Source organism: Eulemur rufifrons, chromosome 29 (genome assembly GCF_041146395.1).
Source record: "Eulemur rufifrons isolate Redbay chromosome 29, OSU_ERuf_1, whole genome shotgun sequence".
Lineage (NCBI taxonomy): Eukaryota > Metazoa > Chordata > Mammalia > Primates > Lemuridae > Eulemur > Eulemur rufifrons.
In genome coordinates, this window is record NC_091011.1 from 44,235,159 (window position 1) to 44,248,057 (window position 12,899).

The window sequence follows — 12,899 nt, forward strand, 5'->3', positions numbered from 1 at the left end:
TTACTTCTAGAAAATCCTTACAGCCTTTCATGACTGTCTCCCTCATTTTTTCTATTCTATCCTTCTGGAATGCCTATTAGGGGTATATACAGGGACTTTCTAATTCTACCTTTTATGCTTCTTAAATCTGTTTCGTATTTTCCATCTCCTAACTTCCCAGTGTTGTAGTCTGTCTGCTATTCTCAGGTAGAGCTTCTGGTTCACCAATTATTCACCTGCCTAATCTATTCATTTGTCGATTTAAAAATTTTTATCTGTTAAATTTTTCTTTCCTATTCTTTTTTTCTAATGTGCCTACTATTTCTTTTTTTCATATTTTCTTTTCCTTTTTAGGGTTTCAATTCTCTCATGTCTTAATTATTTTAAACAAATTTTTATTCTGGTTCAGATTGTCATTCTTTTATCTCAAGGTTTGGGTTGTAATTCTGCTGTTTCTAGTCACTCTCACATGTAGTAAATGCCTTCCTTGTGTGGTTTGTAGTTTTTTGCCATGGGCTTTCTTCTTTAGCTGTTTTTTCCTACTAGAACCCCTTCTGGCTTGCCTTGTGGAAGCTTCTCTCCATAGTGCTTGGTTTATGGTAGGAACTTGAGGTATTATTGGCCTAGGAATTCATATAACTATTTTTATTTTAATTTCTCAACCTGGGGTTTAGGGTTTAACCTACTTGGGTAGGCCAAGTCAAAGCCCTAAATCTATTTTAGACACAGGTCTGTAGTGTTAAATCATCAGGGGTAATTCTTTTGTCTTGAGAGTTCTTCACCCAGAACCCAGGCAGAAACAAATAAATATGTCTGTTGTTTCTCTTTGCTAGGGAACAAATTTATTTCTTAGTCCACCTCTGACCGAAAATGCAATCCTTTCAGGGCTTCAGCTTTATTTGAGAAACAGTTCCAATTGTTTTGGGAACCAGTTCCAATTGTTTTGGGAACACTGTCTCCATCACTGGGGCCCTGTATCAGGGTGCTGTGCTCAGGCTGCCATACCAAAATACCATAGACTGGGTGGCTTCAATAACATAAATTTATTTTCTCACAGTTCTAGAGGCTGGAAGTCCAAGATCGGGGTGCCAGCATGGTGTGGTTCTGATGAGGGCTCTTTTCCTCCTAGCTTATAGAGGGCCACCTTCTTGCTGTGTCCTCACACAGTAGAGAGAAAGAGATCAAGCTTGCTGGTATCTCTTCTTATAGGGGGACTAATCCCATCATAAGGGCCTTACTCTCATGGACTCACGCAACAATAATTACCTCCCAAAGGTCTCATCTCTGCATATTATCACACTGGGGGTTAGGGCTTCAATATATGAATTTGAGGGGGACACAAACATTCAGTGCATAAAAGGCCCAATTTCTCATCTACTGTCCCCTTGTGAGTATTAAAGCCAGGCTTCTAGTTTACCAAGAACAAAGCCCTCACTCTCACCCCACATCCTTTGGCAGCATCAGCTTATACCCTTAGTGATCCGATCTTCTGTTCCCACTATATTCTTGAAACCTAGGGACTTTATTTGCTTTCTTTGAATCAACTATCCATCACATCTAGGGTTTTTCAAGTCTTCTAATTACCAGAACCAGAAGTCTATAATATCTAGCTTTTACCTCTGATTTGTATGACCTAAACAAGTCTTCTAAATTTCCATTCCTTTCCTATTAAAAAGGGATGAAGTACATAAATATTAATATAATTTTCATTCATCTCATACAGTAATTCTGAGAAAGAGCAATTAGAGATAGCAATATGTTACAAATTAGAAATGTTAAATATAGCAAAAGCAAATAGAGATTCTCTAATAATGTATTTTAATTATAATGCATTGATATAACACATTTTATCTGAGGATATTAAAGTATATTACAACTACATTATAATTCCTTGAAGAGGCCATGAATGTTTTCCAATCCAGCAACCATAGAACAATTAAAGGCCATTTGGGGTTTGATTGTAAATTAAGTATTATTGTCTCCTTTTTAAAGATTATAATATAATTTATGAAATGTTGCACTACTGGTATAGAGAATGTTATTTTTCTCAAAACATGTGTTGAGTAATCAGAATGGCTGATTTCAAAGATGCGTCCTACAGGGTGAATAGTTCAAAGATAAATGAGAAGGAGTTAAATATACAAATAATCTTGGTTGGAGGCAGTATAAACATTGGGAATTGAGGGCTCAGGAGTCTCTTTATTGTCTTGCTATATTCCAATGGCTTTGGAACAGACAGTATTTTCCCAGTGCCTTCCTTTTTTCCTCCAGAAATAAAGAAAAACAAGATTAGTTGAAAAGATTATTTACTATTAAACATGAGGTCAAACAGCATACTTAGCACCTGTTGAAGAAGGTGAATGGGGAAACTAAGCTGGCTTTCTTCATAATTTACAAAGTCTGTTTGGGGGTTTAAATCCTTGATAAGGTTAATCTTACAAGACCTAAAAATCAGGGACTCAAACTGGCTTTCCTGGTACCCTCCAGAACAAGAATCAGTTTAAACTCAGGCCAGATCTCCCTTTGAGAACATATAAAGCTTGACATTCCTTAATTCCTGTGTTCACAAAACTCAGTCTGGGAAAGATGATACCAAATATTAGGCCTAGCTTATTAAAGCCCACAGGCATTCTCCCTGCTGGTATCTAAGGATTTGTCTCTGTTTTCAATACCTAAGGATGATATTCAGGCAACTGAGTGCCTAGACACTCAGCCCATTTTTGATATCTTCACACACCCCCAATCCACATCTCTCCATAATAAAGATTAACTCCTGGCGCAGTAGCCCCTGAATCTTAACTCCAGCACTATAACCAGAGTCAGCTCTCATAAGATGGGGAGATACCATTCATTCATCAACCTGGGCCCCCAGGTTCCAACCGCCAGTGCTTCCAATGTATGTATCTGAACAATCTGATTTGATGGGGGCTCCATGCTTTGGCTTAAAAGGCCCATTTTGACTTCCTGTATATTACTGACCATCATTTCTGTATGTCTATCTCACTGGATCCTGGAGTTTTAGATTTCAGAGATCCAATAAAGAAATCAATATTTAAATATTTTTCAGGCTGACATAATCTTATCAATTTTTTATGTTGCCAAGAAAAGAACATTTATAAAAAATCATCTTCTACCACCATTATTCCATGTAAAAAACAGCAGAAGGACCACAATTCTGAAAAAAAGGTCCAGTAGAACTTACTCTATGAAAAACTCACTATGTTGCCTGCTTTTCTCATTTTACCAAGGACTAGTGAAAACTTTACCAAGGACTGGGAGTGATCAGTGCCATTTGCAAACCTGCACTGTACTCCATACTCAAATCGATTTCCAAGCTTAGCCTTTATGAAACTCATCTGATTTAGCCACAATTCTCAATTGTTTGATTTGCTGCAGTTTGGTCTGGTGTTTCAGACCCTGGACTTCATCCTGACAGTGTATTATAAAATGAAGATGGGCTTAGCATAGGCTGAGTGCTATCACGTCCTCCCACACCACTAGAGATAAACAGGAGCCCTGCGAATCTAACATCTACATTTAGTTCTCAGTCCTGAGGCTGGCCCAGAGCCCGATATTTTACAGTCTGTCCTTTTCTCCTTTCCATGTAACATGTTGACATTGTACATTTATTTACGTGTGTATTATCCGATAATATTGGAGCTTTCCTGGTAACATGAATTGTTCCACTAACAATATGCAAATATGTAGTCAGGCCTTGCTACCAGGCAAAATAGTCAGTTCTCTGGCTTTGAATAAAAGTATCTGTAAGGACCTTTCATCTTTATACTCAACCACATCAAAGAATAAGTGCTTCTAGTGCATATTATAAAACTACGGAAAAAGAGTTTCATCTGACACTATCATTTTACCAAACTATATGTGGAGGAAAGAAGAGGCTTCAGTAGCAAAACAGCAACGCATAATTGATTACACTATTAGGAAGCTGCTACAACATGAAACAAACATCATAAGATTATAAGAAGATTCAGCTAATAATGTATTTCTGACATCAATAAAATTAGTTGTTTTTCATCTGTGTTGTGAAATTTCTGATTCATTTTAGCTCTATGTATTATTCTATTATGGCATGATGATTCTCATTATGCTTCCTCAAGCCTATCAACAGATAGAGTCTAGACTCTAATTATCTCTATATTTAGTCAAAATAGTCAGGCTTCATCTGTTTCCAGAACAGTTAATGTATTTGGCTCATTACTCTGAAATCACTGAGTACAATTTAGCTCACTAAAAACACATCCAGCATTAGCTTATGTAAGAAGCATAAAGGTCCACTGTGTGATGATTTTATTCTTTTCCTATGACAGTGAGTCAGAAAATAGTAGATGTTATTGTTGATCACTAACTATGTACCAGACCTTTTATATGCATTATTCACTTCATTCTTACAATAACAAATTATTTTTTCCACTGTACAGATTTAGACGCTTACCTAGAGTCACGCACCTAGGAAGTGGCAGATCCAGGACAGACTGATTCCAAAGCCTGAAGTCTTAGCCACTCTGCCCTAGGAAGTACTTGGTTCCACAGACTTGAACTTTAAAACTGAGCTTCATACAGACCACATGAAGTTGTGTCCCTAAAGAGATGGAATTTAATGCCTCAACCCTGACATGAGACTGCTTTGAATATGAAGATGGCATTCATTTTTATTTATTTCTGCAGGAGGATTATTCCCCTGCTCAAAATCTTTGAATGACTTTCCATTGCTCTTGGATAAAAATCCCAGTCTGTGAGTTCCCAGACACCTGGGCTGTCTTCCATTGCAGACTTCTTCATTCACTCTGGTCCAAACATTTTGGCCTTCTACGGTCCCTTCAGTACTCCTCACTGTTTCCTTCCTCAGGACTGTCTCCCATCTTCTTCCCTCCAGCTCAGACATTCTTTCTGCTCCTGCTTATACCTCCAGCTTCAGTTAAATTCATTTCTAAAGAGGCCTTTCTTCCTTGACTTGGTTCCAGCCTTCTTAGCTGTGAACACAGGCCTGCCCAGGGGCCCGCCCAGTGATCCAACAGGAGCCCTCCCGGGGACCAGCAGGACACCACATCTGTTAGCCATCTGATAGCAGGCCTGCTGTCTGGGAATCCTGAAGCAGACCCTCATCCCAGTGTCAGCTCCATGAACCAAGGTCCTGGAGATAGTCCATTCCACCCACGGATCAGATAGGATCTAACTCCACTCAACCTTGATCCCAGAAGTGATCCATCAGCCCAGAGACCTAACAGGAGAAGACTTTAACTTGCCAAAACTAGTCTGTAAAAACTGAAAGAGGGGGTTGTGCCTTCAAATGCACAATGCAAATGCAAGTCTACATGGATAACAAAGAATCAAGGAAACGTGATAACATCAAAGGAAACTAAGAAAGCTCCAATAACCAACCCCAAGAAGCCTTTTCTTAACTCTCCAACCTAAACCAGGTGCCCCTGTACTATCCTCTCCATAGAACTTTTAGCCATTATTGCAGGTTATAAATGGATCCTTAATGTTGTGATTTCTTCCATTCTTCCTCCTCTACCCACTAAAATATAAGATTCAGTCAACTTAGGGACTATGTGAGTCTTAATCACAACTGAACACTCCTGAATCTCCCACCCCTTACTTGTTGCTAAGGACTATTTAATAAATGAATGAATGAATGAATGATGAATGGTGATAGATTTATGCAGTATGATTGTTTTTTCAAGCAGAGGCTGGCTAAAGCTCATCTGTATTTATGGGATTGAACAAAGCTCTATGATCACATGAACTTGAATCTATACTCTTGGCTCTGGTACCAGATTGAATGTTCCCATTTATTTCTGAGCCATTTCCTAAAACTTCTATTCAAAGAATAATAAATAAGTATAGGTCTAACTATTTTCAGGAAGCTTCTCTAGTACTTAACACACTGTGAAAGAAGAGACCACGCTTTATCTTCTTGGAGCTGTCAACCAGACATGTCACATTTTTTCAACACTGACCACAGTGCTTAAAGAAAATATATAAAAAGTCCGTACTTAGGATGTTGATGAAGAAAATATTTTTTAAATTCTTATACTGGTTTTTCCATCGTTGCAAATAGCCACAATGAAATATAAATAGATAGGATTAAATAAGCATATGTAGGATTATAGTTTCAATAACATTTTTAGAGAATCTGATGAAGACAAAAAGGCATTGGTGTCTTTGGGACCATTAACTCCTAATACTGAAATCTATAAGCTTTATACTTTTTCTGTGACTATTAAATGTTAATTGTCATTTTACAAGAATAGTGATTGCAAGGGGGGAAACAAGAAGGGCAAAATGCTCTGTTCAAAATCTATTTCAAATTGCATATTCTCCCGTAAAATTTTAGCTTTTTTCATTACAAAGATAATTTATGCTCATTATAAAAATTTTAGAAACACTGAAAAATATAAACAAATCACTCAAGTTCCAACAATTTCAAGAAAAGCTTAGGTTAACATATGGTGTATTTCCATTCAGTCTTTTTGCTGGGTGCTTTTTTTTACATAGTTGTGATAAATTTGTATCATACAAGATTGATTATAATTTTTAAATTTTATCTTTTATTATTTATAAAAGGAAGTATTTATGCAATTATAAAATATTTTATGAAAACAACATAAAGAAAGGAGTGAATATAACCCCATATGTCACTACCCACAGATAACTACTATTAGTATTTTGGCATATGTTCTTACAGTCTTTTTCTAGGATAATTTTTTACTCTTGTATTATACCATATATATTGATTTTGTAGCAGAGTTAATTCAGAGATATTCTTGGACCCTAGAATATTGCAGAATAGTTTCTGAATGCAATTACTTTGCTGCCTATCTCAGTTCATCTTACTCTATACAAATGACTCAATAGAACAAAGCACTCTGTAACACCAAGCATTTAATTTAAAACTTTCTCTATTGATTGCATGAGTAGGCTTATACACAAGATCAGATTGTCAAATCAGATTTACTAAAAGGGTTCTTATGCAGTAACAAGCTTTATTAACAATTTTAGGGTACAAGCAGTCAAGAAGCATGAACAAAGCAGACAGAGTCTAGGACATCAAAGGAAGCTCCGTGGGTCCTTTCTCCTCACATCAGACATGGGTTCATTGAACCAAAATAATAGAGGTTTCAGATAAGGTTTTTCAGGTTTACCTCACATAGCAGGGAGAGTGTTTAAGTTATGAAACATCTCCATTTTGTATTCCCCAATTGTATAACATGTAATATTCTTCAGGGAACCATAGGTCATAGATCTATAAATTCTGGGCTTCTTTACTAAGTAATCCTGAGCAAGTTAATCCTACTAAAGTAATCTATAGATAAGAACCTTTCCTTTTAGCAAATATTGTTAGCCTATTTACCTGGAGTTCCAGTTGATAAACAGATTAGACTGGGCTGACCTGCCTTTATTCTGTCTCTCTGGGGTAGTTTCTCCCAACGCCCTCAAAGATAGTGAATGGATCATAGACCATCTGTTTGAATGCTTTACTTCTCAATAAACAATAAGGAAATAAGAGAAAACGGCTCCTACTATTGAGCTCCCTATTCTCCTAACCCCAATTTCAGTGCAGATGTGATTTATAGTGGGTGCATGATCAGTGGTTCTGTTTCTTTGGTGTTGTACTTTTTTTTTCTCATCATTATCCTTTCTGAAAAATTCTTAGATATTTTGTCTTCAAACATTACCTCTACTGTGTTCTCTCTTTCCTGTCCAATAGAAATCCAGTGGAAAGTACACGCATACCTTGGAGATATTGTGGATTCGGTTCCAGGCCATCTCAATGAAGCAAATATTATAAGACTCAAAACTATGAAACCACTAGAAGAAAACGTAAGGGAAATGCTTCATGAAGTTGGACTGGGCATGGATTTTTTGAAAAAGACCTCAAAAGCACAGACAACAGAAGCAAAAATAGACAAATGGGATTATGTCAAACTAAAAAGCTTCTATATAGTAAAAGAAACAATAGAGATGAAAAGACAACCTACAGAATGTGAGAAAGTATTTGCAAACTACACATCTGACAAGTGGTTAATATCCAGCAGATATAAGGAACTCAAACAACTCAATTGCAAAAAAACCCAAATAATTCTATTAAAAATTAGCAAAAGACCTGAGTAGGTATTTCTCCAAAGAGGATATACAAATAGCCAATAGTTATGTGTATTAATAAAAATTTTCAACATTAATAATTATCAGGTAAATGCAAATCAAAACCACAATGAGATACCACTTCACCCCAGTCAGAATGGCTATTAGCAAAAAAGACAAAAAATAACAAGTACTGATGAGGATGTGGAGAAAGGGGAACTCTCATGTTCTGTTGATGGGAATGTAAATTAGTACTGTCATTATGAAAAGCAATGTGGAGATTCCTCAACAAATTAAATTACTTCTCTTGCTATTTCCACCACATCTGCAGTGACTTCCTCCACTGAAGTCTCGAACCTCTCTAAGTCTTCTAGGAGGCTTGAAATCAATTTCTTCCAAACTCCTGTTAATGTTGTTATTTTGACCTCCTTTCAGTAATCCCAAATGTTCTTAAGGACATCTAAAATGGAATCCTTTCCAGAAAGTTTTCGATTTACTTTGTCCAGATCCATAGAGGAATCACTATCTATGGCAGCTACAGACTTATGAAATATATTTTGTAAATAATAAGACTTGAAAGTCAAAATGACTCCTTGATCCATGGACTGCAGAATGGATGTTGTGTTAGCTGGCATGAAAACAACACTCATCCTCTTGTACATGTCCAGCAGCTCTTGGGTGACTAGGTTCATTGTCAAGGAGCATTAACATTTTGAAAGGAATCTTTTTTTTCTGAGCAGTTTATACACACACACACACACACACACACACACACTAGAATATTATTTAGCCTTAACAATGGAGGAGCACTTTGGGAGGCCAAGGAGGCAGGATCACTTGAGACCAGGAGTTTGAAACCAGCCTGGGTAACAGTGAGATCCCATCTCTACAGAAATATTTAAAAATTAAATTAAGCATCATTGTGTGTACCTGTAGTCCTAGCTACACAGAAGGCTGAGGCAGGAGGATCACTTGGGCCCATGAGTTCGAGGCTGCAGTGAGCTACGTTGCCGACTGGGTAACATAGCAAAACCCTGTCTCTCCAAGAAAAAAAAAAAAAGAAGGAAATCCTACCATTTGCCACAACATGGATAAACCTGGAGCACATTATGCTAAGTAAAATAAGCCATAAACAGAAAGAAAAATATTGCATGATCTCATTTATATGCAGAATCTAAAATAAATAAATAAATAAATAAAAGGTCAAATATATAGAGATAGAGAATAAAATAGCATTATCAGGGGCAAGAGTCAGGGGAAGAGAAGACATAGGGAGATGTAGGTCAAAGGATACAAAGTAGCAGATACCTAGCCTTTCTTTATCATATTTCATATGGTTCAACTTAATATGTAAGATGCTATTGAAACATGTGAAATATGAAGTTTTTATAGGCCAAAAGTGGTTAGACATTGGCAGTTTCATATGAGTCAACCTAAACCTAGTTCTTTGCATAACATGAACATGTGCCTAATACATATTTACATAATGTGTGAGTAAACATTTTGATAAAAATAAGCAATGAGGTCCAAAAATGAGATATATATATATATATATATATGAAATTGTCCAAGAAAATAAGAAACCATTACAACTGGAATGCAGAGAAGAATAAGGATAGTGAAAGTAGCAGTTACCAATGTTTGCAGCTCAAATTCATTTCATAAAGCTTGATGGAAACTGATTTACTATATATACCCAAATGTACTTTGAACTAATTGAATGCAAGGGACTCCTTAAGAAAGAAGTGTTATTATTGCAGCAATACTGTTGAAACATCATGTGGTAATTGGAAAATAAAGTCAGGAACTGCAATTTAACTTAAAAATTGAAGGAAATTCATTTAAGTACTCTCTTGGCATTTCACTTCTTGTTGCTAAAATCTCCTTTTAAAAGCCAAATTAACCAGATTGTCCATTAACATTGATCACATTAGCTAGATAATTGCCAAAATTCCATCGTACTTATGCTGTGTGGATGCAGCATAATGTGAAAATAAGGACAATGTACCTTGATGCATAATGCACCCTTTCCATGTAAACTTCTCTTACAGTTTTTTAAAGTGATCCCCTCTGCCTGAATTTTGAACTCAGCTATGTCCCTACTGTTAGAGCTGTTTTACATTACTTAAACATGGAACAGACCCATTAGCCGAGACTTCTCTAATGTCGTAGGAGTGCTGCCACTTTGCCTTGTAACAGCATACCCTCTTATGTAACAAAGGACAGAGATCATAGATAAATATTAATAGGACTTTGCCAGGATGGCCTTAGTAGTACCTGTAATTATAAACTCTGGACTGAAAGGCAAAATACAACCCCTCCTTTGCTGAATTGGCTACTTCAGTGGACCAGGTTGTCCTATGGCTGACTCTTTATCAGCAGGGAAACAAAGAACGTACTTTGAGCTCAAGGCAAATCTTCTGCAGCCCTCTCTCTAAAACTAAAATGAGTACATTTTGTACTACTTGCATAACAGGTATAATTAAACAATAACTGAAAAAGATGCACACAACTTTGATACTTTACTCAATGAACTGATAAGTATCCAACACTGCGGTTCCCCACCCCCAGTCCGTGGACCGGTACCAGTCCGAGGTCTGTTAGGGAGCAGGCTGCAGAGTTCTACCACCATCGTCCCTGCTCCGTGGAAAAATTGTCTTCCATGAAACAGGAACCCAGGGGAGCACAGCAGGTGAACGGCAGGTGACAGCAAAGCTTTATCTGTATTTACAGCCATTTCCCATCCCTCGTATCACCACCTGAGCATGGCCCCACCCCCAAAAATTGTCTTCCATGAAACCGGTCCCTGGTGCCAAAAAGATTGGGGACTGCTAACTCAGGAATCTTGCCTTTTGACCAGATAAATTTTAATAAATATGGTGATGTTTTTCTTTTGTGTAACACTGTGATTACTTTCTTTTTGATTTGCTCAGGGTTGTACCATTGGTTGAGAAACTCCAGAATCTCCTCAATTTCAAGCCAAAAGAACTCTCAGATATGTAGTTAATGGATATCCAGGGTATTTGCAATGTTGTAGACACTTTCAGAGCAGGTTTGCTGAGGGAAAACAAAAACGACAACCCTGAATCAAAGACCCACTTATGTAACAGCTCAAACTGAGTAGTTTGAGCCAATTACTACTAACAAAGGTGTATAATCTTGAGCAAATTTTTAGCCATTTTAAAAAATCTAGTCCCCCTTTCTATAAAATTAAGATGAGACTCTGTCCTTCCTACTTTATTAAGAAGCTCTAGGGATTAAAGTATATTTCATAAAAACTCCTTATAAAGTGCAATATAGCATGCGTATATCAGATATTACTGTTAATTTCTCTCATAGAAAGATAAACATGTAATGAGAACAAGAATATTTTGGGAACTACCCGTGTTATGTACCACTTAATAAACAGGTTGGCTTTATTTTCCAAATTACTTTCTTGTATTGTTCTGTTACTACATTATTCAGACCATTAAAGGAAGATGGTGCATCCTGTGAACAGAATTATGTATGGCCTGTTCTGTAATGCAGGTATGATCTCTGTTCCCTGATTGCAGCATTATAACCTCCCATTATAGCATGCACTATAAATCACCTGTACACAGGAGACAGGGTTGGATCCTGGGGTAATCTGTGAATAGTGACACTCGTTATAACAAGGTTATACCAGTCTGCTCTCAGCATGCTGGGGAGAGTTTCCAGAACATGTGACACTACACTTCCATTAGACAGTTTAGATAGAATAATCAATAAAAGAAGATCTATTTCCATTCCATGGAGCAGCTCCTAAAAGGGGTATGATGGGGAAGTACACATCGAACAAAATAGCAGACTGAGAAGCACAAATGGTCCCAATCAAGCCAATAATAAAATAACAATATCTTATACTTGTATAGCACTTTTTTGGTTAAAAAACCCAAAACAACAGAAACAAAATCCACCGCCTTCTCACGTATGATTTTATTTGATCTTCACAACAATTTCATGGGGTAGGAAGACAAGTTGTGCTTCTTGCCATTTTTACAGATATTTGGAGGGGTTAAGTGACTTACCCAAGCTCACAGAAGTTTTCCGATTCCTACTATAAGTCTCTTACTAGTATGTCTCATTATGCAAAAGTCAGACAAAAAACAGTCCACTAATTATGCTGCTTTATTAAATTTTTGTCTCAAGTGGAGCTTGAGACTAGGTGAAGGTCATATGAAGTGAAGGAAGAGAACACTATAATAGTGTTGTTCAAACTGGATAAAATTGCTACATTTTATGTTTGCACACTGAATTTTGAATTAGCCATCTAAGATTCAGGTGTGGCATCCATTGATACTTTTTTGTAATTAAATTTTTTTTTTTTTTTGGAGACACAGTCTCACTCTTTTGCCCTGCCTAGAGTGCCGTGGCATCAGCCTAGCTCACAGCAACCTCAAACTCCTGGGCTTAGGCAATCCTTCTGCCTCAGCCTCCCGAGTAGCTGGGACTACAGGCATGTGCCACAATGCTCAGCTAATTTTTTCTATGTGTATTTTTAGTTGTCCAGATAATTTCTTTCTATTTTTAGTAGAGACGGTGTCTCGCTCTTGCTCAGGCTGGTCTCGAACTCCTGACCTCGAGCGATCCACCCGCCTCGGCCTCCCAGAGTGCTAGGATTACAGGCGTGAGCCACCTTGCCCGGCCTAAAATATTTTTTAAAACAACTTTACTATAACTTTGTGTAGGCACCTTGAGATGCATTGAAATGGAAAGTATCAATTGCTCGTTTTTAACTATTTCCCAATGATCTAGACACCTCCGACCACATGGCCATCCGTCCCTCCATATGTCAT

At 37.2% G+C, this 12,899-nt stretch overlaps 1 long non-coding RNA gene across 1 annotated transcript in view; it reads left to right on the forward strand.

The window, feature by feature from the left end:
• Positions 1–7,912, forward strand: part of LOC138376817 (uncharacterized) — a 35,271-nt gene extending 27,359 nt beyond the window's left edge. Inside the window, exon 3 of the long non-coding RNA XR_011231746.1 lies at positions 7,709–7,912. This is a non-coding gene — a long non-coding RNA (uncharacterized lncRNA). The remainder of the gene's footprint in view (positions 1–7,708) is intronic.
• Positions 7,913–12,899: the final 4,987 nt, after the last annotated feature.